This window comes from Rhea pennata, chromosome 9, assembly GCF_028389875.1.
Source record: "Rhea pennata isolate bPtePen1 chromosome 9, bPtePen1.pri, whole genome shotgun sequence".
In the NCBI taxonomy this organism is placed as follows: domain Eukaryota; kingdom Metazoa; phylum Chordata; class Aves; order Rheiformes; family Rheidae; genus Rhea; species Rhea pennata.
This window is the reverse complement of record NC_084671.1, coordinates 8235087-8260021: the sequence shown is the minus strand read 5'-3', so window position 1 is coordinate 8260021 and position 24935 is coordinate 8235087. Positions and strand designations below refer to the sequence as shown.

At 37.5% G+C, this 24935-nt stretch overlaps 1 protein-coding gene across 2 annotated transcripts in view; it reads left to right on the top strand.

Annotated features, from left to right (window-relative positions):
* The first annotated feature begins 363 nt into the window (after positions 1-363).
* TBL1XR1 (TBL1X/Y related 1) overlaps positions 364-24935 on the top strand; it is a 120953-nt gene continuing 96381 nt past the window's right edge. For both annotated transcript variants that reach the window (XM_062582533.1, XM_062582532.1), the window contains exon 1: positions 364-404. The gene's annotated coding sequence lies outside the window, so the exon portion shown is untranslated. The remainder of the gene's footprint in view (positions 405-24935) is intronic.

Genomic DNA, 24935 nt, shown 5'->3' with positions numbered 1-24935 from the left:
TAATCCCCCCCTTTCTTTCCCCACCCTCCCCCTCCCCCCCTTCAGTCTCTGGCTTGGGATATAATTGAATATCACAGCAGTATTTGGTGGTTATTTTTTTTCTTCCTCCTTCTGTTTTTTTTTTTTTTTCCTGTTTTTTTCTTCCCTCCTCTTGGTGTGGACACCTCAGCTAAAAAAATATTATACACACATATATGTGTATATATATACACACACAGAGACACACATATGTGTGTATATATATACCGAGCTGTATAAAAAAAAAAAAGGAGAGAAAAACAAGGGTGAATTTCTCTCTCTCTCTCTCTCTCTCTTTTTTTTTTTTTTTTTTTTTTTTTTTTTTTTTTTTGCCTCCATTCCAAAGGAAGGGGGGGGAAAGCAGCCACTCAGCCATCAATTGCAAGGTAAGGACTGGGGTGTTTTGCACCAGAAACCTCTCCTGGGCCGAATAAAGCGCTTCCAGGGGGGTGCTGAGGAGGCTTTTTGGGGGGGGGGGGGGGGAGTGTGGGGGGAGGGGGGCCGGGAGGGCCGCGGGGACGCGCGCCGGGTGGGGGAGGGAGCGCGTGTTTGTGTCTGTGGCGGTTGGAGGAGCCGCGTGGGGGATGGGCGCGAGTGTAACGTGCATATATTTTTTTCCAACTTGGCCCCCTTTTAATGTGGTTTTTTTTTCCCTCTTCCCCCCCCCCCCCGGGGTGGGGGTAGCGGTGGTTCGGGTTTGGATTTCTCCCACCTTTCCTCCAGAAAAGTGCTGTGTGGGGGAGCACGGTTTTGGCATGCACACACCTCCCCCTCTCCAGTACCCTGCCCTCCCCTCCCCCCACTGGGTTTTATTTTAAAGGATTTAAGGCAAAAAAAAACAAAAATAAAAAACCAAATAAGAATTGGCAGCAAATTAAATAAAGGAGCCATCATGAGGCAGGCTGCTTTATAACCTATTTTTAGCCTGATTTGTGTAAAGAAGACTCCTTCTCCCTTCCCCCTCCGTGCATATTTACTTCTTCTGGGGGAAACGAGCGGGGTGTTGGGAGGCGGAAAAGAAAAAAAAAAAGAGAGAGACTAGAACAGCCACCTGAAGTGTGTATTTATTTTGCACGCGGTTTACGGTGCTGGTGTGTAAGGTACATTGCTGAGAAAGCTTGGGCAGAAAATGTGCTTGTGCCTCAACTCCTGCTGGCGCGGGGGAGGGGCGGGCGCCGCGTCCACTTTCCTCCGGGTGATTCTTTAATTTCCTTTCTTTGAACTGTGTCTCCGTTTCGCTGGGAGCTCGGGAGGGATGTGTTTCCTTTCTGTTAACTGCCGTCGAGAAGGCAGTCTTGGATGGGAGAGCATGGTTTATATTATTTTATTATTATTTTTTATTATTGTTATTTTTTAAGCAGTGAAGTGGTAAAGTTATTGTTTATCCGTTTCCTGCTAAGTTCTGGATGGAGCGTGATATAATGTGCGGTGACAGGGTGAGGGCCGCCTGCAAAGGCAAAATGTGGGCCCAGGTTTTGGGAAAATAAGCTTTTCTACATTTAAGAGAGCTGTGCCTTTCTGGATTTACTAATATCAAAAATCCTGGTTGCAAACTGTACCTTGCATCTTTTAGAAAGTCTTACGGAGTTGAAGTATAGTTGTTTTGATAAGTGTTGTATTTATGCCTTTAGGAAAAAAATGTGGTTTATTGTTACTATTATTGTACCTCTTAAAGGGTTAAAGTTATGTTGTTCCAGGTGAATTTAATCTTTCATCACCAAATTTCCTTTTAAGGCAAATTGACTGAATAAAAGTCACCTTTTGCTTATCTTTGCTTTATCCTCTTAAAAAGAAAACAAAAAACTTTGTGCTTTGTGGTAGAGGCTTGTTGCTGCGGATTACGCGTGAGTTTTTAAGAAACCTTGGTTTGTAGGTTGCTGTGTAGGAAAGTGAAGTTTGCTCGTGAAGTTTTTACTACTATCCAGTGCGCTCAACTTCCTTATTTTCCTGTCTCTGTAAATCAAGCTCTTAACTGATTTATGGAAGAGATTATCAAACATATTTCTTTATCATTAAAGTATGGTTTAGACAAGAGAGGCATGATCAGAAGAATTAAGTCTTTGTCATATAAAAAAAATTCTGGGCTTGTCTGACTATCTTTACTGTCCTGCAGTATTAAAACAGATGTCTGGTAATGTTAAGCATATTAACAAGTTTTGTTCTTGGTGGTGGTCTTACCATTTGGATACTCACTGGAGCTTTAGTTTGTGCATCATTTGCAAAAATTGTGTGTGGATTTTGACTTGTACCTGAACTTTTAGAAATATTGGCAGTTTTTGGCCCTTGTTGTACTGTAAGCCAGGAGACTTTGAGGTTTGTCACTATGAGGCTTATGCTGGATTTGGCCTTGCTTTGGACACATTTATGTTAGCAGTCTTTTCAGGATACATTTCAATTTAGTATTCATCCTGCAAACTCTTACGTATAGCCTAGAAGTTAAGCAAGTGGGTAAGTGTTTGTGGATAAGGGTCAGAGGGTTTTTGCTTTTAGCCAAAATTACGAAAGAGCTTTACTGTTAAGGTGATTGTGCTTAGTGTGCAGTTGGTGCCATGTAAATGATAGTAGCAAACTTTTCTGTGGTTTCTTTTTGTGATTTTTGGTTTTGGTTAAGATCTAATAGAAATGGTAATGTATTGTGTTATTTATCTCAGATCACTTGAGACTGTATACTGTCACTGTCTTAAGTTTTCATAGTTAAGGGAATGTGAATCTGCCTCCGTGAAAACAGACTTCATATGTAATTGTGTCTTGGGAACTTGGCTGCATGCCTCCCAAACTATTATTGAGAACACCTGGAAAATATTTGGTTTTCCCTCTATGAGGGAAGGGAAAGGGGAAGGAAATGTAGTTTAAATATATGAGAGGAGTTGGGATTTGGCTTTTTTTTATGATTATACAAAGGTTTATGATTTTTGTTCATTTAAGTATGTCTAGCCATAATAGGTGTGCATAGCAGGAAGAATGCAGTAGTTCCAGTTAGAATGTGTTGCTTATGTTTTTGTTTGTTTGTTTGTTTGTTTTCCCCTCCTTCAAACAGGTAGTTATGAGACTTTTTTTTTTCCAAATACTTCTTTCAGTTTTACTCTCTCTATGGTAATTATTGATGTTTTTATATTGCTTTGAAGTTGTAAGGCATCATCAGGTGCTAAGTGCCCCAAAACATTACTTTGTAGTCATTTTCCCATCATGGGACTCTGATGCTAAAAAGTGTTATAGCCCTAAGCTTAGTCTGAACCTGGATGGATTGGGAGTAGGAAATGGTCAAAATTGCTTATAATGTTGTTTTCAGGTAATATTTTCAGTTAGGAAGAACAGATCCAAATAATGCAAAGCAAACTGAGTTATTTTACCTAACTTGATTTTGCTTATGGAATTTAATTTAACAGGGAGTTCTCGTTTGAGTCAGAATGTGTTTGCTGTTATAAATGTTGTAGTGGCAATTAAGACCCGCATCCTACAAGGATAAAATCATGTAGAAGTTGTCAGGAAGTCCTGTAAAGAAACGCGCACAATTTCATGAACATCAGTAGTCTAGTTTAGTTGAATAAGCTCCACAGATGTCTGTAAAGTTGCTCACAGAAGTATGTGTGTTTTGTGTTAGTGATGGGCAATAGGATCTGAGTCTCTCAAGATATTGATGCTTTTTTGGTATCGCAATGCTATTGAACATTCTGGAGAAAACTGAGGCAGTGACTAGCAACGCATCTTTCCTTAACCAGCTCTGTTCCCTTGCTCATCTGGCGTCACTGGGCAAGGTGAGGAGAAGGATACACAAGGTTCCCACCAACTTTTCCCCTTCTGACCTGAGATAGGGAGGTCATAGAACTGGTACATTTCCCACTTTGAAGTGGAAAGCAAAGACAAGGTGGACTACAAGACTGTACTGCGTGTCGGTAGTGCAATATTGTGATATTGAAATAGCGTATCATCTTGAAATACCAGTAATTTATCATATAATTTGTATTGCGTGTGTTGAGGATTGTGCTACTGACATGTGATACTAGAACACTGACCTTCCTTAGCATGTTGTTGTGTATACACACCAGTACAGGATGTAATGACTACTTAAAATCCTAACCCATAAACATCTGCTCATAAGAGTAATTGTGGAGGACAAGAAAAGTGAAAGTGTATGTATATGTGTATGTGTGTATACAAACAAAAAAGTGAGAGAGACATTTATTGTCTGATTTTTTAATATCAGTTTAAATGGTTTTGGATGAAGGAGCATCAGAAGGTTTTCATTAGGAGACAGGTGATTAGTAACTCTTACCATGGTGTTTGAGTTGCATTGTAGCATTGATAAAATATTTTCAAATTCATAGGTGATGAAGAAGTATTATTTCCTATGTTCCTGCTATTGATTTAGATATCTCTATGCCAATGCAGCTTTCTTAGTGTTAACAGTGTGAAGTTAGATGGTCTTAATTTCTGTAAAGTAGCATAATGAAAAGAATGACTTTACTAGAAAAAGGTTCAGCTGGTGATCCCAAGCAAAGTAGATGGAGACTGCTTTATTCATCTCATAATTGGTTTCCTCTGCGATAAAGTATGACAATGAAATGAGGAATAAGAAATATCTTCTTTCAGATGGAACTGTAGGGGAATATATTGGCTCTTTCCCCCCCCCTTTTTAATTTCACAAAATTGAATTAGCTAACGAAGTAAAAAAAAAAAAAAAAAATCCAGTGAAGGCAGCTGATAGTTGTCAGTTCTTGGGAGTTGATAGGTTGAGGTGGTTTAAAAAAAAAAAAGCAGGAGAGAGAAATTAATCTAGAAATCGCTGTGCAAATTTGTGTGAAACCTGTGAACTAACATCTCCTCTTTAGGATCTGTCTTTTGTTACTTAATTCGAGGTGAGAAGGCCCTTTTCTTCTCATAATGGAAACGAGACTGCATCATTTATATGAGATGCTGTGGAGTTTTAATGGTTACAGAGGGCCAGAAGTTGAGGTCTGTCTTTGTTTCTGAAAGATCTGTAGAACTGTATGTATTGAAATACATATCCTCTAAAACATTGATTTTGAATACTAGTGCCACAGAGGTTCTGTGACATCCCTTAGACTCGTTTTTATATCACTAAGGAGCCTTAAAATTCTTCTGCGATAAGAGATAAGCAATTCCAAGGCAGAGGATGTGTAACTGTGTGTGTGAAGGTACACAGTGGCTGGATGCATAGGATCTAATTGGCTTGGCCAACTATTGGTTAACTATTGGTTGAGGGGCTGATTTCTCAGAAGAGTTGTGAAGATAGTTACTTGCACTTACTTGTAGAAAAAAATAACAAAAATACTTGAGGAATTTGTGTAACTTTCAGAAAAACATACTGAAAGAACTTACTTCAGGAGTGTTTAGGAGGAGTTTGGCAGAATTGTCTGCTCCACTATGTGGAGCATCTTTGAAAGTGTCCCATCTTGAGTCTCTGAATGTATGTGCTGGTGGCATAATACAGTGCCGTGTAGAAATACTAAGATTACTTTTAAACAAGTTAGCGTGAATACCAGAAACAGCGTATCTAGACATAGTATCCTATTCAGACTAATAGATCTATTCTTTGGGAAAAGTAGCAGAAGAGCGTGCGTTAACCTGGCTGCACTTCAGTTGGTTTGGGTGTTGTCTGCGCATGGTCCTTCTTCACTGTGCTGCGTACACCTCACACAGCTCTGAATTTCAGAAGCAAAATGTGGCATGGGAGTGGATAATGGCAAGTGGAATACGTATTGTAGTTCTGCTTGGTGCAAATATGACTCTTTTTAAGAATACAATTTGGCATCTACATTTGTAAAGTAAAATACTGATACAGTGATATTTATAAAGTTGCTGAATCCCCACAATTGCATTTGAAGTTGGCAGTCACTGTGTGTGCTTTGCATTTCTAAAATCAAGTCTTAAGTGTAGTTTGCTCGCTTTTTCAAACTTCTGTTAGACTGTAGTTTCTGTTTCTTCCAGGAAATAGTATTAGTAAATGGCAGTGCTGTGTACTCTGACTTATGTTTACAGTGCTGTTGTAATTCTTAGTCTCCATGTTGCAAAGGAGCAATCTTGTTTATTAGTGATATTTAGCAGTAAAAAGAAAATCAGAATCATCCAGAGAGCAACCAGGTATTTTTCTTTCTTTTATGATCTAAGATTCCGTTCAGTTTTTTTATGTACTGTATTACAGAGACACTCTATACAACCCATCTACCATATGCAAACATTTTGAAGTGTTATTTCAGATACCTGGAGTTACATTGCTAGGAATTTTTACTCTAAATTTTGGTTGATCTGATTTAGCTGAGTATTAGGCCTTTCCTTCATTCTCTTCCTCCCTCTCCCTCCCCCCAAAAGCAGGGAAATAGTCTTGCTAACCTGGCAAGGTGGGCAAGCAGCTGTCTTTGCAGCAGATGCCAGTGCTCCTTTTAACCCGTTAGTGGGTTTGGAGAATGATTTAATCACTTTTCCAACTTCATTTAAAGCTGCCACTGAACCCCACTGACATCACAGGGTTTGTAAATTTTTATGAATTAGAACTGTGAAACTGACTCTGGAAACTTTCCTATTCTATATGTAGTTACATGGCTGCTGGCAAAAGCTTTGACTATAGAGGACACAGAAAAGATTTCTGTACAGTGTGTTTCTGGAGTATTTTTCCAAGGTTATGAGTTAAAGGTCAAATATTTACTACTCATGGAAATGTAGTGCTAAATACTGTGCCCAGTGCCAAAACCACAGAAATTGTCAAGGTTTAGAGCCCTAAATATAACCTACCCTAAAAGTTACATCCCTTCTACATAAACACAGTGTTAAAAGTTCAGGCTCTTCACACGGGTGACCTATCACCAGCAAACTCTGAGCTAGGAATTCTTCTGATTGCAGGCACACGTGAGGTGAATTTCAATCCCCTGATGGTTCCCTAAAAGCATCAGGCAAAGAAGAGACAGCTTGATTTCCTGGAAGAGCTTGTCTAGGCTGGCTAAGAAGAGAAATAACAAGTTTTATAGCTTTTCCCTGTTTTTGGACAGGCTGAATAATGCTCGAGTTTAAGCATGACTTCTTAAAATATATTTTTGCCTTGTAAAAATAGTAATAAAAAGGATCAAAAATTTTTTTCATCTATCATTGGTATGGGTCTAACTTACAGTCGTGTTGGAACAAATGAGATTTTTTGCTGTTGGTTTGAGCAGTTGAGGGGGTGTTAAGTATGTTTGATTTTTGCATTAAAATATCCGATGACCCTAGCTAAGATGAGTCTGTTAGCTGACCCCACTTCCAGGTCTATTTGGCTCATAAAAATGATGAGAACTTTTCATCTTCTAGGCTACGTCCAAATTTATGGGAAAAATATTTTTGATATTGCATAGGCCTAAGGGGGAGATAGCAAGAGATCTGGGTCAAAAAAGTAGGACATGCAAGATTTAGAAGCTGTTGAAGTATATTTATTTGTCCTATATTAGGTTAAAGGAAGTATTGGTGCTTTCAGTTTGGCAATATGTCCTTCAGTCTGCGGTGTTCTGTGAAGAGAAGACAACTATTAAACAATGAATCATAGCTAATTTTTGTATGGATGACAACAGTCTTCTCTATTGCAGAAATCTTTGCTTAGATATTAACACAAACATACATTCCTAAATAAAGACTCCTAGTAATAAATTTTAATTAGAAAGTGCTTTGCAAAAATACGGATTTTTCCATGATGATATTTGTGAATCTATAACATATCACTTTGGGGTTACATTTGTTCATATTTTGCTTTAAAATTTTATTTAAAAGTATTAAATTATGCAGGCATGGATAAAAAAGTGAAGAATGATGATGTCAAGCCATCTATTAATGTTGACATCAAACAAATTGTGCTAAAATCTTACACTGTGTAGCAACAGGTTAGCTGTTTCCCGTAGCTAATGCAACAGACCCGTGGCTTACAGAAGCAGAGTCCGTGCTCGCTGTGTAATCTGAATGGTTAGCTGATGTAGGCATGGCACCTAATTCTCACTTTGTTTCAGAAACACAACTAAATTTCCTCAGTTTGGTATTTCTTGTTCATATTTTATATTTCTAGCAATAAGATGAAAAACTTAGAAATATGTAACTTTAGTAGGTTAAATGGCCATAAAAGCTAAACAGAAACACTAAGAACAGTTCAGGTGAGCTTACTGTGGTAGCAGAATGAATATCTAAATATAACTGATTAATATAAACCCATTTTTTTTAACAGTTTTCACCATTACAGTAAATATTTGTTTCAGATGGTTGGGTTGTATGAAAAATGCTTTGCATTTTTGTTACTGTCTTTCACAGTAGATTCTGAATGGCCTTTGATTACATTAGAAATATCAATGTGTTTATCTTACTGTTGGCAAAGTCCATGTTAGTTGGTTCCTGTACTGTCTACACATGCAAGGTTACTTTGATATGGATTACTTATTGCTAGTTCATCAAGGACCTTTGTAAGGTTCTTTCCTATAATAGATAAAGTACGTAGACTCCTACAACTTAAATTCTAATTCATTTTTTATCTTGTTAAAAAAAGAGAAAAAGAAAGAAACTCTCTTAACCTGGATATAATCCAGAGATACTACTTTCTGGTAAACTAGATGGGCATTACTTTTATCCTGAAAATGAACCTTCTACTTTCAGTTGGTTTGGGCTGGTTGTCTCAAGCATCCAACCGAATATTCTCATCAGTGTTCTCTTGTAATCCCAAGGCCTGAGCTAACCACAGTTGCGGTCATGTGCCTATGTGTACTGGGGAACAAAATTTTGACTTGTGAAGATAGTTTTTTTACATTGACAGAAATGCTAAGAAGAATTTTTAAAAATGGATGAAAGATGAAGGGTTTAAGAATTTACTGTAGTAGACAGGAAAAACATTTTTAATATTCTGACTATTTTTTTAACACTATTAACAACTTCACACCGGAGACTGCTAATCTGTGAGCTACTGCATTGGACTCCAGCTAATGGAACTACTATTATATAGGCCGAGATTCTCTGTTGTTTTAATTTACCAAGATGCTAACATCAAGGCTGGTGTATTTTGAACATTGCTAAGGAGCTCCAAAAGCTGCATTTACAGTGTTAGAATACTGAAAATCCTATCTGTGTGTGTATCTGTTAACATGCTTCCCGCTTTCCCAGTTGCAGTGTCTTAACTACCCACTTGTGGAATGGAGTTTTCTTCAGCGTGAAAAGCAAGAGGCATACTGTTTTTACAAATGCATTTTCAGAGATAAAAATAATCAGATTTCATTTGCATTAATGTTAATGTAAATGTTGAAAGTTTTCAGCTGCTCTTTCAGAATGCAAGAGTGCTATTAGGCCTACTGCTGCTCGACGCTATTAAAATAACCCCCAAAAGCTACCTGCCTATTTAAACACAAGTGGTGCAAGACCATACAGCTTTATTTTTTCTTTTTAAAATTGCCCTTTCCAATTGGCAGGATAATCTTGCCCTTTCCTGCGATTGGTTGTACTTCCTTGTGTTTGCTCTAACGTGAATGTAGCAAATTAACTTGACATACCTGGAAATTTTGTCACTATTACAAGAGTTTGCATCATTTCATTATAGTCCTTTCCCTAAACCTTCATTTGTTTTTATGAACTCCTGTTTTGGTTTTCATGTTTCTTTGCTTTCTTTTTCCTTTTGTTATTTTGGACTGACTTGTGTCCTCCCTGTCCGTTCTCCTGTCGGTTCTTTAAACCAAATTAGTGCCTTTTTCCTCATTTTGCTTTAACATTTTTGTTTCTCTGTTTTCCTGTCTTTTTTTCTCTGTTTTCTTCCCCAGTTATCACTGTATTCTATTTTTAGTTCAGCTTATATGTGTGACCTGATCTTATGTAGCCCTACTGAATTAGTGGGAATTAGACTACTCTCTCTCACTATGGATTTGGACAGTGTTGTACTATTCTGTAGCAAAGTGAAACCTGCCAAAATTATGAGTAACTTTCGTTTTACAGCTTGTGCTACTGACAGCAGGATAATATACAGAGGTGAGAGGTGCCTCTGTATGTCTGGTGTATGGAGGGAGGGATAGTTGGGACGGTTACACAGGAAAGGAAACAGAGTTGACAAATTTTGGCAGTGCCTTTATTTGATAAAAATAATCTTGGCTTTAGGCATGAAACATTGATCCAGCTCTTGATGAAGTCAAAGAGAGACTTTGGGGGGGAGTTGGCACAAATGTTTAGTAAGAATGTGAGAAACTGAAGAAGACTGAAATGAAAACCTCAGTGAAGGTTAGATTTATGCTTTTTAAAATAAGTGATTTTATACAATAAATTTTAGTGACACTGTGACTGAGAATTAACAAAAGCAAAGTCAGTCATTGTGAATTCAGTCACAGCCTTATCTTATTGTTTTTATTGTGGATGGTGTTGACAAGTCACATGCCCCATTGTTCTAGGTGAACAAATATAGCTTTGATACTGCAAGCTGATATGCATGGACGGACTCCTTTGTCCTGGCACAGATGAGTTTGCAGAATTGTGACTTCAGAGTTGAAAGACAGTCTTTAAAGAGCTTACATTTTAAATTAATCTAGAAGCTGCATAATAGATGGTTTTGCTGTCACTTGGTATTTAATCACCATTTTTATTTAGTGCATTGTTGTCCAGAACCTAAGAAAATAAATGGAAGAGGTTAAAGCATCAGAAACTCTCCTACTTTGTTGCTCAGCTAGACCTATGGGTAACAGGCTTGTACTCTGCCTCTGAAATAGATGGATTTGTGGCTGAGGGAGCACAAGATAGCTTTTGAGAAAGTTAGTAAAAGTTTTTTGCTTGAAAGTCTTTCAAACATAGGTCTTCTATCACAAAGCTAGTGACCCTTGGGATGATAATAAGAAACCTCATTCCTCCTGAAGTCACAGTTTCATGGATCACTTTTTCATAAATCACTTCTGAATTACTTTTCCTATTCATAAGTTTCTATAGTCAGAATGTATATAGTGTAACTAAGTTGTATGCAATAGAGACTTGTTTCAGGCAGCAATTTGGCTTGCGGAGCCTGTGGAAATAACCATCTAGTCATATCTGGGGGAGTATCCCATTGAAATTGCTGTGAGTTTTGCCTAAGGAAGAGCAAAAAGATTAGTTTTTTCTGCCTACAATGATTTTATTATGTTGTTGTTTTTAGCAGATGTTAATAATGGCAACGTAGCTCATTGTCTGATTCGGCATTTTAAATTCTTGGAATAATTTTTTCTTCTTGCTGGTTTGTCATTTTGGTTGAGAACAGGATCCTTTTTCTTCAGAAGCTGATGCTAGTAGTGTATTTTATACCAATACAACAGGATTTACCAAAATGACCTTGAATTGTGAGAGCTCCATATTGGGTATTACCAGGATGCTGTAATATGCAATGGCACTTAAACTGGTATAAATCATCATAGCTCTGTTGGCTGCATGTTGACAATATCAAGCCTGTGTCTCTCTACCCTCTGATACTAGAAGACTTCCTCAGTTTTGGTGACTTGCAGACAACCTCTAAAGTACTGCTTTAATTGCAATATGGAATGAATGGCAAGTTTTTGGAAGTTTTTATTTGTGGGACATTGTTTAAGATTTTCAAACTTCTTTTGAGCACTACTGCTGTTTGTTTGGACAGCCTCTTTATAGGAACTGCTTGAAGAAAAGGAACTACAGACTTGTGATTAATTCCTCTTCTTATACGTTCTCTTGCTGAATCTTTATATGCTTTCAGATATCTACAGAACTCCAGGAAATTCCCCTAAATTTTGCTTTTTTAGTTTGACTACTATGCATGTAAGATACTTATTTATTTTCAGTTTATTACAGTGAAGGTTTTCTATCCAGAAAATGATGTATTGACTTCTGGTTAGGATAGAAAGCTGGTGTTGGGGATTATCTGCTATTTCTGCTACTGTACAAGCTTAGCAAGTGGATTAACAAATTTTCTCATGCAACAGTGATTTAATATTTCACAAGAGTTTTTTGCTGTCAGTTCAGTGCCCAGAGATCTTCTGATGGAAGGCTGTGTAGAAATGTAAAGTAGCTTTAGTTTTATTTTTCAAAGTCTGTTTACTTGGAGTTTGTAGTTTAGGCAATTGTTTCTTTTGTGTTCATAGCTTCTGTGCTGTTTTTTCAGTCCAAGAGGATTGTTTTCTTTTATGTTGGATGGTCCAACATTGTCCTTCGCTTTTGGAGATAGTTGCTGATAATATTCATACACGATGAATAATCATGTTGAAATTAGGCTACTTGATCCCTAAAGTTAGGCATGCGTGTGTCCTTAGTAATGTAGAACTGCAATCTTGTATGAGGTTTTAATAGATTCCTGCACTTGCTTCTTCCAGTCCTCAGTAGCTTTTTTGAAGTGGAGGGGGGACGGCCCCACCTTTTTAGTGGAGCCGCTTCACAGATCAGTTTTAGAGTAGGGCTATGCAAGCAGTTGTCATGACTGAGGAGATGGGGGTGAAGATGCTGGAACTCTTTAAGCTGGCTTTGCTATCAGTGGAACAGAGAATTAGATTTAAAGCTACAGATGCTGTTCAGTGAAAACTTTCTCTGACTGAGAAGCAAGTTTCTGTCCTGAGCTACAGTTTGACCCTGAGTCGTGCTGGTTTGGGGATTTATAGGATGGTTCTGCAGACAACATCTCTGGAAGTATTTGCATTAAAAACTACTATTTTTGGAGGCTGTTAAAATTCAAGTGGCTTTTGAACCAAATTGAAACAAATCCACAAACACTTGTGTTGTCACCATTTAAGAGGGCAATAAGTTATATTTTATCATAAGAATGAACCCAAAATGAGTAAGAGTAAGCCATGAACTTCTTATCTTGCCTCATAGCAAAGCTAGTATGTTAGTTGACCACAGTGGGCCAGTAAATAGCTAAGCTAATGTGAGAAAAACCTTTCCGTATCTGTCATAATGTCTTGGCTGCTTGGATTTACTCATATATAAAACGGACTTAAATGATGACATGGCCTTTGCCATGTGATCACAATCCCACTTAGTCGGTTCTTCATTAATAACTTAATAGAGTGCGTTTTGTTTGCGTGAAAGTCTTTTGTATGCCCTTTACTGAAAACCAATAGTATTTTTCTTGCCTGTCAAGAGTTGCATGCTTCAGGCAGGTAGCACGTTGCAGGTTTTGTCACGAGAACCGCCTGCGTGAGATGCGCAGTCCCTAATACAGGACACTGCTATCTTACGAGAGTTTAAATCAGCAGTATAGATGGTCTTTGAAAGACAAATCAGAATCAGATTGTGCTGCTGCATGTGCACAGTTGGACTACTTATGATATCAATGACTATCTCTCTCTTTTTTTTTTTTTTTTTTTTTTTTTTTTTTTTTTACTTTGGGGAATCTCTAGAGTTTGGGAATAGTACTTAAAGGAATAATGCTTGCTTTTTTGCTATTAAATCATACTTTTAAATAATCTACAGTTTATGCTTGTGGCTTGTCACTTATTTTTACCTTACTCTACACCTCTACACCTAAGAGTACAATTTGGTTAATTAAAAAAAAATCTGAAAAAATCTGTTGAGCACTTTTAATAAATCCTTTAAACTTTATAGGAATGTATTCACACTTGGTAGTTAGCAGGGCTTGAAGTTGGAAGAGTGAATTTACAGTGCATTCACTTTTCTTTTTTTTTTTCTTTTTTTTTTTTTTTTTTTTGGAATGACTCCAGAATGAAAGTGCCTTATTCCTGCTTAATGTAATCCATTTTCAGCAGACGTAACTGTTGGTGTAGGCAAGCCTTAATTGTTAAAAAAAAAAAAAAAAAAAACTTTTATGTATGATCCTTGGATATTTTAAAGATAGCTCAGTGAAGCCTTTAGTTGGACCATTTTCTCATATTCTTTTTGAGGCAATCTATGTGTTCTTTGCAAGAAATATATTATCACTCTGTTGAAATCAATTCAGATTCTCTGGAAATGATCCAGCCTTTAGGAAAGAAAAATATTAGCGTTTGTGTGTGTTGGGAAAGGGTTTCCCTTTATTTCAACATTTGCAATGTTATGTTTAGCAAGGAAGCCATTTTCAGATGCATTAGGGCTCTGTGGAACTCATTTTGGGGCTAAAAGTTTTATAGTCTTGAGTTAAGCTGAAAAATTTACATCTCATGTTTCAGATTTTTTGCTTTAAATAACTGTGGATATGCACATTTATTTAGTTAAAATCTGAGTGCTGTGGATATTTTAGGAGAACAGAAAAATGAACCATTTAAAACGATAACAATGGGTAACATTTTCTGATCAGTCATGTTTCAATTTCTGAAATGTTTTGTTGGTGGTTTGTGTTGAATTTTGTAAAGGAAGTAACCTTTGCTTGGAAGACCTAAATATTTGCAATATGCTGTTTATTTAGTTTATGAAGTTTTGTGCAGTTTGAACAATTTTTTATTTTAATCTTGAGTTTTGGCAAAACACACTCCAGCATATGTAGTCAGTCATAAACAAGCTAGGGAGCCCTAATGCTTCAGTCCTGCAGCTATATCAAAGTTTGTGAGGTTAAAGTTAGAAGTGTATCTGAATGCTGTTTGTACATGTGCATCTTGGACTTGCGCTCTGCGGAGGCTTACAGTGTGCTTGTACAAAAATTCTCCGCCGGTAATTGTTAAAGAAGCAGCCTTTTAAAATTGTTACAGTTTTTATTTGGGGGAATTGCAGCTCTCTGGGCTAGGTTTACACGTGACAGTGAGTACTGCAGGTACCGATACCCTGTGGATGCATGCCTAGTAGAGCTGGCCAAATGTTTTCCAAAGTGAATGGGGCTTCTGTGATTCTTGTGTGTCCCCCCCCCCCCCACTATTTAAACATGCTTCACTCAGGAGGCTTGGGATTGGGCACAAGGCTGGCCCCTCAGATGATGTATGCTCCTCAAAGCTACGTAAGCTGGCTCACGTAGAAATCAGTTGTTAAAGTCTGCAGGTTGGCTTCAGAGGGGTTAAGGTGAGGTGCAGTGAAGAAGAACCCCAGGATCAAGGTGACTTCTTTCAAAGCTGCTGAAAGGTGCCAAGATGCCTAAGGAACTTGGTGCTAGGTCAAGTTGTTGAAGCTCTTGTTACTTGAACTGCTCCTAAGGAAGTGTCACTGGGAGGACAGTCAGGACAGTGTCTAGACTGGGTTAATAGGATAAGAGGCTAGAACCTTTCCTGGAAGAGAAGGATTAACTGATATACACTCCAGCACAGCGATTCTCCGGTGAAACTGCTAAACTTGTGTATGTATTGTTGATACTTGTTCTTCATTTATTTCCTTCCTGTGACTTGTCTTATAAATCAATGATATTTTTCTTGAACCTATCCAAAGCACTTTAACTTATTCAGTGTTGGTTTTGTACCAAATGTTATCTCTGTCAGTCTCTGCAATCATAGAGCTATGGTTTAGAATTGACTTTTTTTTTTTTTAATATTGACACACATTTTGGATTATTTTTCTAAAATATTTTGTTTAGACTTTTAATATCTTAATGACTGAAAGCCTCAGCTCATCGTATTTGGTGAGACAAATTCTTCTTCAGGCAGAAATCATATCTGAAAACACATTCCTCTAAAGTTTGTGAAGGGAAACCTCACTTTGGTAGCTGTTCTGAGTTGTTGGGATTAGCTCTGAATTTCCAAATAATGTGATTTTTCCCTTAAAAAGATCTCCCCCCACTTCTTCAGCAAGCCCTAAAGTATTCTTTGTGTGAATGTATTGTGTGATCTCTAATTATATGATCATGTACCATTCCACAAATAGTGCAATATAATAGCATAGAATTATTTCCAGAATTTTGTAGAGGCTTATTCAGTAGACTACCTTAGATCCTGATCTTGCAAGTTGTTTTGTGTAAATCAACTCCTCCTCCTCCTAGAAGCACTGTTTACTGTAGTTCTGTGCTAAAGCTTGGTTTCAGAGCTCGTTATAGAATCAGGGCTTCATAAGTCATTTTTTGAAAGTTGCCATTTAATTGTTCTTATATAGCATGTGCATATAAAGTAGCATAGCAGAATAACACTGAAATTGCTCACCTAGGTCTGCAGATGAATTATCATAATTAACTGCTTCTTCCCATGAATTGCACCTAATGAGGGCTGTGCTGTTGGCTGAAAATAAATTGTATAATGCATTACTGTTGACTAAATTATTTACATATCTTAGCAAGATAGGAGATGGTGAGAAAAGTCAGTAAACTGAGTGCTGAACCATTATGGAAATTAAATGAAAGAAAAAAAGAAGAGTCACAGGTAGCATTGTGTGGCATGCTTTCCCCTTGGTCAAGTGAGGAGTAATGCAAATTCCTAATTTGTGATTTAGTGTTGACTTTGTATTTATCACTGAATAGTCATATTACATAACATATACATATAGAAGGCGGAGTTAGGTCTGTATATGCAAACTTAAGCCTCATCCTAAGAAGACTGTATCTGAGGGGTTACGGGGCTTTTGGTAAAGTTACATAATTTTCCTGCTGTGTAACTATTGTTCCAAAATATGTCAAAAGCAAAATATCAATTAGCAAAATGATTATAAAAAATTGTTCTGTGTTTACTGAAGAAGCATCATTTATGGTTTTCTGTGCTGTGAGGCAACTAAGCATTCTTGGGCTATATACATGGTTTATTTTTCTTAATGTCCTTTTCAGTCAAGAATGATTTTTAAAAAGTACCGTATTTGGATGTGGTATAGTATTTTTGTAACATGGTATTCTGTAGGTCCTATCACTTCGTATTTATTGTAACAGATGGTTCAACTATGTAGAGATTGCTTATACTAACTTATCAAAAAATCGTACGATAAATGTATGCATGAGTCCCTTCTTGCACAAGTGTTGGCAACAGCAAAATAATTGCGATTGATTTAAGACAGGCTCAGCTAAAACAAGGGTCGTCTCAGCTGGCGTTTTACCATAGTGAAAGCCAGCATGAGGTATAGGTCTTGATTCCAGCTCTTCTTGGGTTTGCTTTTGTTTGGGACTTTAATTTGGGCCAAATCTCTACAAGCATCTTTTTCTGCATGTGTTAAATTGAAGCCTTAGTATTTTAAATGGGGAACGGCAGGGTCTGCCGTTGCATGTTCAGGTTGTCCAGTGCTCCCTTGTAGCAGGGCTTCCCTCGTGAGCGGTTGTGACTCTGGATGAGGTCAAAGTTTCGAGTGAGGTCGTGGCCCTCACAGAGGTTCGGTTGTTTATGTGATTGTTTAGGGTTGTGATCCCAATAGGAATGTGGTTGCAATGAGGAGAAGCTTTGCAACAACAGCTAAGCTTGGGAAATTGGATTTCAGTCTTATAAATAGGCTGAAATATTTTGTGATAATGTCTGTGTCAAGTAGATTGCTCTTTATTCCAAATAAATTTAGCTGGAATAGGTCAGCTGTTGTGATCAAGAGGTCAAGGAAAATCAGTATGCCTTTTGCCTGTTAAATTTTTTTCTTGAAAATCTTTCTCTCTTCTGTTTTAGAAGATATGAGAAGCTTGGCAAAGACGTGATCTTCATCTCAGAGATGGATTTTTTTTTCCCCCTTCTCTTTTCTTTGTAAAACCCATGTTTGACATGGGCAACCTTTAATTCTAGCATTTCTGATGTAATAGATAACTATCCAGCCTAGCAAATCGTTTAATGTAGGGGGCTTGTGTGTAATATTATTAGGAAGCTTTAAATAACAAAATGTTTCTAATTGGTATATAATCAAATGCTTAAAGATGGAAGAATAAACTAATCTTTAAAATAAAATGTGTTAATATTCATCTAATATTTGTGAAACTACATAGCAAATTATGATGGATTTTTTTTAATGAAGATAAAAGGATTGAGATTCTTAAGCATTAACTGGTATAACGAAGAACTCTGACTCAATGTTTTCATCACTTTCATGTACCATTTGTTTTCTCTAGAACGCTTTTGATCACTATTGCACAATATAATTTCTCTTCATGCTGATGAATGATTAACACTACTGCAAATGTGTTCAATGGAGAAAATCTCACAGAAGAAAAGACTTGTTAATTTTGTCTATTCCATTTCCATTTTATAAGAACTGTCCAAGTTCACATTATAGAAACAAAGTGGTGATTTCTGTGGGAAAAGTTTTGGAATTGCTGTGAGAAGGAACAAACCCCACTCTGGTTATGGTTATTATAGTCATGCAGGCGTATAGTAAATCCTTAAATCACTGCTGAAAGACAGCCTTTATGGCTCTTTTTCTGTTGTTGTTTGTGACTGAACTTCTGAACTGTTATTTAGAAGAGAGACATAACCAGAAAGGACAGCAAAGACCTTGGAAACGCTCTACCAGAATCTGAAGTCTGAACTGGGATGTTGCAAACATGTTTCTTCCTTGAGGACCAAGAGGGAAGAACTGAGCTGCAAGAATGTAGAGGAAGGGGAGGAGTTATATTGATGGTGTTTTTTTCCTTCTATCTCGCAAAACATATCTTGGAGCCTGTTAGCTGCTAATGCTCAGAGCACTGCTTGCATAGAATACCTTATTTCATACAAGCCTGGGGATACAAGGTGGGAATTTCACCAACTTCCTATTTCTGTTTATGTACAATCAAACTCTTTTATGAACTTGATTGCTTTGCAAAACATTGCTACCTGATGCGGTGCTGGTTACTGTATTGCAACAATCTTTTGGAGTTCTCATTGCAGATCAGGCAGGACTTGGTTGTGCTTGATTCTGTACAGTTAGTTCCCTCATCAGTGAAGTTATAACTTCAATGAAAAAATAGAGGCATTAGGTGAATGGATACAGAGAAGTGAGTACTGTGTCCAGTTCTGGGCTCCCCAGTACAAGAGAGACATGGAGCTACTGGAGAGAGTCCAGCGTAGGGCTACGAGGATGATCCGAGGGCTGGAGCACCTGCCCTCTGAGGAACGGCTGCGAGAGCTGGGCCTCTTCAGCCTGGGGAGGAGAAGACTAAGGGGGGATCTGATCAATGTGTACAAGTACCTGAAGGGAGGGTGTCAAGGGGACGGGGACAAACTCTTTTCAGTTGCCCCATGTGACAGGACAAGAGGCAATGGGCAGAAATTGAAGCACAGGAAGCTCTGCCTGACCGTGAAGGGGAATTTCTTCCCTGTGAGAGTGACGGAGCACTGGACCAGGTTGCCCAGAGAGATGGTGGAGTCTCCTTCTCTGGAGCTATTCAAGGCCCGCCTTCTGCAACCATGTCTAACATGCTCTAGGTGACCCCGCTGAGCATGGAGGTTGGACTAGATGATCTCCAGAGGTCCCTTCCAACCTTACTGATTCTATGATTCTATGAAAGCGTGCATTGAAATACCGAGATCACACTGTCTATTTAGAGAAATGGTTGTTTCAGTGCACTATAGTATAACTGTTTTCAAATTTGTTCAGCTTTTTGTTTGGTTACATGGAGAGTTTTTTGTATGTTGCAGAAGAGGAAAGTTTTAAAGAAAAGGTTTCAAAGGGAAAAATGAACAAATTTTGTGAGTGTTAATGAGACCCCTTGGAGCAGTGAGAATCTATTACGAAGCATGAGTAGAAGGGCAAGGCTTTACATTTAGAATATAATTATGGATGTGGAACAATTGCAAAGTTGCAGGTGAGAAAATATTCTACTTTGTGTCATAAACTGTGTAAGTCCCAGTTGAGTAAGGATGGAATTCATCTTGGCTAACATCTGTTCCTTTTTGGAATAAGTGATTTTTAGAGGAAGCATGAAATTTAAATATGATTTCTGTTCACCTCAGTCTCTCCCCTTTGTATTTTTAATATTTTTTTTAATTTAAATTCAAAAATACAAGGATGCCTGTGCAATCTACTGGCTCCTTACATAATTAATCATATGATAAATATAATTTAATTGAACTTCAGCATTATTGAGATCTCTTCCATAGGAAGTTGGCTAGCTGCCCAGCCATCTGACATCATCTAGGAACCACACACTCAGTCTTTAACAAATGTCTTTGGCACAGTGCTGTGAAAGTCACTATGGTTGGATTCCTCGGATCTACATGGAAATAAGCACTGAAGTCTGAGCATTTACACTTAATGCCTTCTCAGGCATCTCCTTCTCTTTAAATACCTTCCTTTATACGTTTGAGTAGCCCTGCTGACCACAGACACAGGGAGAGCAGTGCCAATCTTTAGTCGTTAAGCATTCCTTCATGTGTAACCCGAAGTTTCCATTCAGCCTTCCAAACTGTTATGTGGTGTAATAAGCTGGGATAAGGACTTAGTTGTGGCCAACATAATTCTTGTTAAACAGAGACAACGAATGATGTCTCATTAAAAAAAAAAAAAAAAAGTAGCATGGCAATACAAAAATAACGTTTACTACCAGTTCTAGAGTTGTATAAATACAGATGCTAGGCATGCTGAGTATTGCTTTAGTAGAAATAATTGAGATCTCTTTTACTCAAGTTAATAAATCCTCTTGCTAGGAAAGAAAGTATTGGAATAATGTGTAGAAGCAAAGGAAAATCAAATGATCAATATAAATCAGATGATGGGAGACTTTTCTGACTGTTTTCATTAGAAAACTGTTGCGTAACATTATCCAATATATTGGGATTTTTATCCCCTTGTATTTGTTCTAAGGACATGACAGAATAGAAATGTCTGCTGAAATTTTTGCAAGTCTCTTCTATCTGGCAATTAATTACTCTCTGACTTTTTTTTTTTGTTATTGTTTTTGAGGGAAGGTAGTAGTGGTGAGTGTATTGTTTTGGCAGCGGAGAGGTGTATCTGCAGAGTGAGAGTTGTCCCGGTTGAGTGCAGAGCTCTCTGTGCTGTTGGGGCAGTTGTAGAACTCCCAGATAACAGAAGTTTTTTATGTCTTTACCTACCGTATCTGCAGAATTTGTTCTGGAAAGACCAGTTAATGCTTCATGATAGAGTGATATCTTTTCATACAGTAGACATCTCAGTAAAGTTTGTTTAAAAACTATTAGCTCCTTTTATATAGTTGAGTTCTAAGCTACTAAGGAACCAAGTCACATTCTGGATTTAAATGCATGAAATAAAGTAAAAGAGTAATTAATTGCCAGATGTGGGTATTTCAGTAGATATGTCTATTCTGTCATGCCCTTAAAACAAACAAAAGGAGATAAAATTCCAATACATTGAAAAACATTACGCAACTACTTTCTTAGGAAAATCTGGTCAGAAGACTCTCCCGTCATAATTGGTCACTGGTGTCCTAAATGATGTAGTGTCCTGTATTTTGATCAGTGTGTTCAAGCACAGTTTTTACCAGCCAGAGCAAAAGAAGAACAGAAGATGAAAATACTGTTCACTCTCATTTCAGAAATAAATGCCAACATTTTTCTTTTTAATGTCAAAGTCGACTGAAATTATGGGAAATTTATCAATTATATCAGATATTTTTCAAACTAGTTTAATATAGTTCTTACTCTTATCAGCCCATTGCTTTTCTTACCCTTGCTTAGGTGTACCTAATCCTTGTTGTGTCTCATGTTTTCATGTCTTGTCCTCATTTAGTATTGCTAGATTTTTTCATACTCTATTTCTCTTTGGAAATTTGCATGCTGTTCTGTTGATCCCCACCTATTTCTCATTTCATGAAATCATACTCCTGGTTTTTGGTTTGTTGTGCAAAAACGGTAAAATAATACTTCACTGTATTCGTTCAAACTCCTAATTACTGCCTGAGCACATAATTGGCTATGACAGCAGTAGTGGTTACCCAGCACCTGTCACTGCTTTCTCTAGTTTCAGCCTTTCTCAATAGAAACCCATTCTTGGTCTGTTTCCATTTTAACAAACAGCTCCCCAACCCATTTCCAACTGAGTGGATTCAGCTTCCTTCAAGTCTAATGCCAAAAATAGTGTCTCTGTGAATGATCTACCTATTTCTACATTTTTCACAGTACTCTAGGCTTTTTTTTTTTTTTTTTTTACATATGTTATTGGAACTTTTCATTGTAAAACTCCATTGTTTTGAGGATAGCCTAAGCAGGTTGAGCAGGACAAAAACTTTAATAGTTCCTGAGTCATGCCAGCTTGATCTTTTTCATTAATTTTAAAAAAATATTTTTATGATGTATATTTTGAGGCTATATTTTGAAGACTGTCCAGACACATCAGAAAACTTTATGACTTAATGACTGTAGTTGAATATCTGTTCTGATATTTTGTGGACACAGATGCTGATTTTGTGTGTGTTTGTATGTGTGTGAATAGTTGTGTTCTGTTTAATGTGAACTGTAGATATTATTTGCAAACAGTATGATTACTGGAATGGAGATGACATAGGAAGACTGATGCACTTCATTACTTATGGGGTAATTTTTATTTTGTAATTCATTATATTGACTTAAAATTATTTTGGTGAAAGATTCCTTTAAGATTGCTTTGTATGAAGTATTATTTTACATTTTTATAAAATGTCCCAACTCCTATGATTGGCATGCAATTAATGAAATAAATTATAAGCAAATAATTATTTAAAAACTATGGCAATAACATAATGTAATTAAAATACTGGCCTCATCAGTCTGCTGAAGTGGAGTCTTAATGGTGTTTTAGATATGTTTGCCTGTGTCCTGCTTTCACTCTGTTCAGTGTCAAGCTTAATGGCAACTTGGGTCAAGTAATCGGAGCAACAATTTGTGTTGGAAATGTGACCTAAACTAGCTTTCTAGCAATACTGTTGGGCTACCATGGGAATTGAAAACATATCTAGAAAATGGAATGTAGTGCTCTATAGAGACCACTCACGTGAAGAGCATCAGATGATTTAAACCTGTAACTGTCCTCATGTCAGAAAACTTGCTAACTGTCTGGTCTGTACTGGGCAGGGCTACAGTTTTGATCCTCTCTGTTCGGTGAAGAAGAATCAAAAACCAGCAGCTAGATGAAATTGAGTTATGCCAGGAAGCCTTATTCAGATTTTGGTACACAGAGGAGTAAGGAAGGCTCTCCTGGACCATGGTACTAGGTCAGATATTAAACTATAGCCAGCTCTGTGCCCTTCTCGGGTATCTTCAGGTCCAATTTCCTCATATCTGTCTTCTGAGGCCCAGAATAATATGTCTTATCCTCTGCTGGTATTAATCATTTTAGGTACTGAAGTGTAGATCTGTTTATGACTTAGAACAATTGATCTTTCAGAATCACACTTCACTTCTTATGAAAATAAGCAGCTCCTAGAGGAGAAAAGAATTCTCTCTTCATTTGCTGCTTGTGGTGATGAGGCATATTTCACAGCCTGAGAAGTCCCATCTTGTCTCGACTTCCTCAGTTTCCTCAGTCCATTCTGATGGCATGACTTTGATGGCTCCAATGCCAGCCTTTACTGGGAGAAAATCTTGTAATGTTTTGGGTGGCTGTAGACAGATCTGATAAAGAGACAATTTCATAAATTTGGGGAATTTATCAGGCTGGTATTGACAGAAATACAAGTTGATACAGATCTTAAGTAGGGAGAGGGTAGGTATCACTGAAAGGAAGGTAGCTTGTAAGAAGAATGAATTGGCTTTAGGGATGGCTCTGGAGTGAGAAATTATCCAACAAAGGCTGTGAAGGTTGATCTTTTGGGGATTATGGCTGGAGGATATGAAAAGTATTTTACTTTCATTAAACTAAACTGTATTTGAGTGTTTTCTTACTTGTGCCTTATCTCTACACCACAATTGAAGGAAATTACTTTTTGTCCTTTTAGATTGCAGTGGGTGTGTCCATTTAGCCAGAGGTTTTTCTCTATTCATATTTTTTTTTGTTGTTTTTGAGAAAAATGGTGCAGGACTTAACACAAAGTGCCCTTGGTTTCAAAGTAGGAATGGAAAGGTAAGTTCTCAGCATGCATTTACTTGCAATGGACTCACTCAGTTGAGGACAAAAAAAAAAAAAAAAAAAAAAAGAACACTTACTGGTTTCATTGAAAACTGTTGAGTGCTTCAGGAATATGTGCTGAAATTAGTTTACCAGATTACTTGCTAGATGTTATTGGGTAACCTGGGTACACAGGACTTACAGTTTCAATGCTGTATGTCACTTGGTGGATTTTTGTAAAATTGCTGTAGATAACTAACGATCTTCCATTTCTGAAAGTCAGTGTAGGATTGGTTGCCTATTTGTCAGCACTTCAGACGATATGTAAGAGTTGTTCTTGTAGAGGAGTCTGTTTCCGTGTTTCTGGAGACAGTAAGTTAGGGGTGATGAATTTTGTTTAGTAGTCTCTGGTTGTCCTCATCCTTGCTGAACAAGACATAATAGTCAAAATTTAAGACAGCAAATGGAATCAGGGGAATCCCTTTTGGGACCTAATGTTGCATTATTCAGCAGTAGCCTCTGGCCAATTAAATAGTGGTGGTATTGATGGTCACGGCATAATGCTTCAGTTTATTTGAGGTTAGAATAAGAGTGTGTGTTCATGTGTGTGGGGGAGAGAGTGTCCGTAGTTGGTGTATAATATATTCATCATAGTAGTCTGTTGTCATTTGTATTTTTGGTTTCAGACCTAGGCATGTTATAATTGTGCTCCTTCACGGAACATGTGGTCAGAGTTGTATTTCTGTACAGGCATATTGCTTTCGGTGGCCTTCCCTGAAAAGTAGGGAGCAAGCTGCCTGGGACTCTAGGCAGATTCAGAACCCGTAACATGATTCTGTGTTAGCCTGCTTAACTGCCACGTCAACTGGGGCTCCGGTTAATTACTGTGTCCTTTCATTTATTTTTTTTTATTTCATTTAGGAAGTACATTCTTTGGATCCTGCTAGTGAAAGAAAAACTCAGGAGGCTGTGCTGAGTGGTGTCAGTTATTTACCTAATGCTGGAACATTCAAAATGAGATTTATTTTCCTTTCCTAATCAGCAAGATTACAAGAATTCAGTACTGATTGAGACCAGACTTCTCCTCCTAGATCAGGGGCTTGTTACTTTATAATTTTCAATTATGTCTTTTTTTTTTTTTTTTTTTTTAGCAGTTCACCCAAAGAGTTAAAAACAAACAAACAGAAAGGCTAGTGGGTGAGAGTGGGAACAGAGGAGAG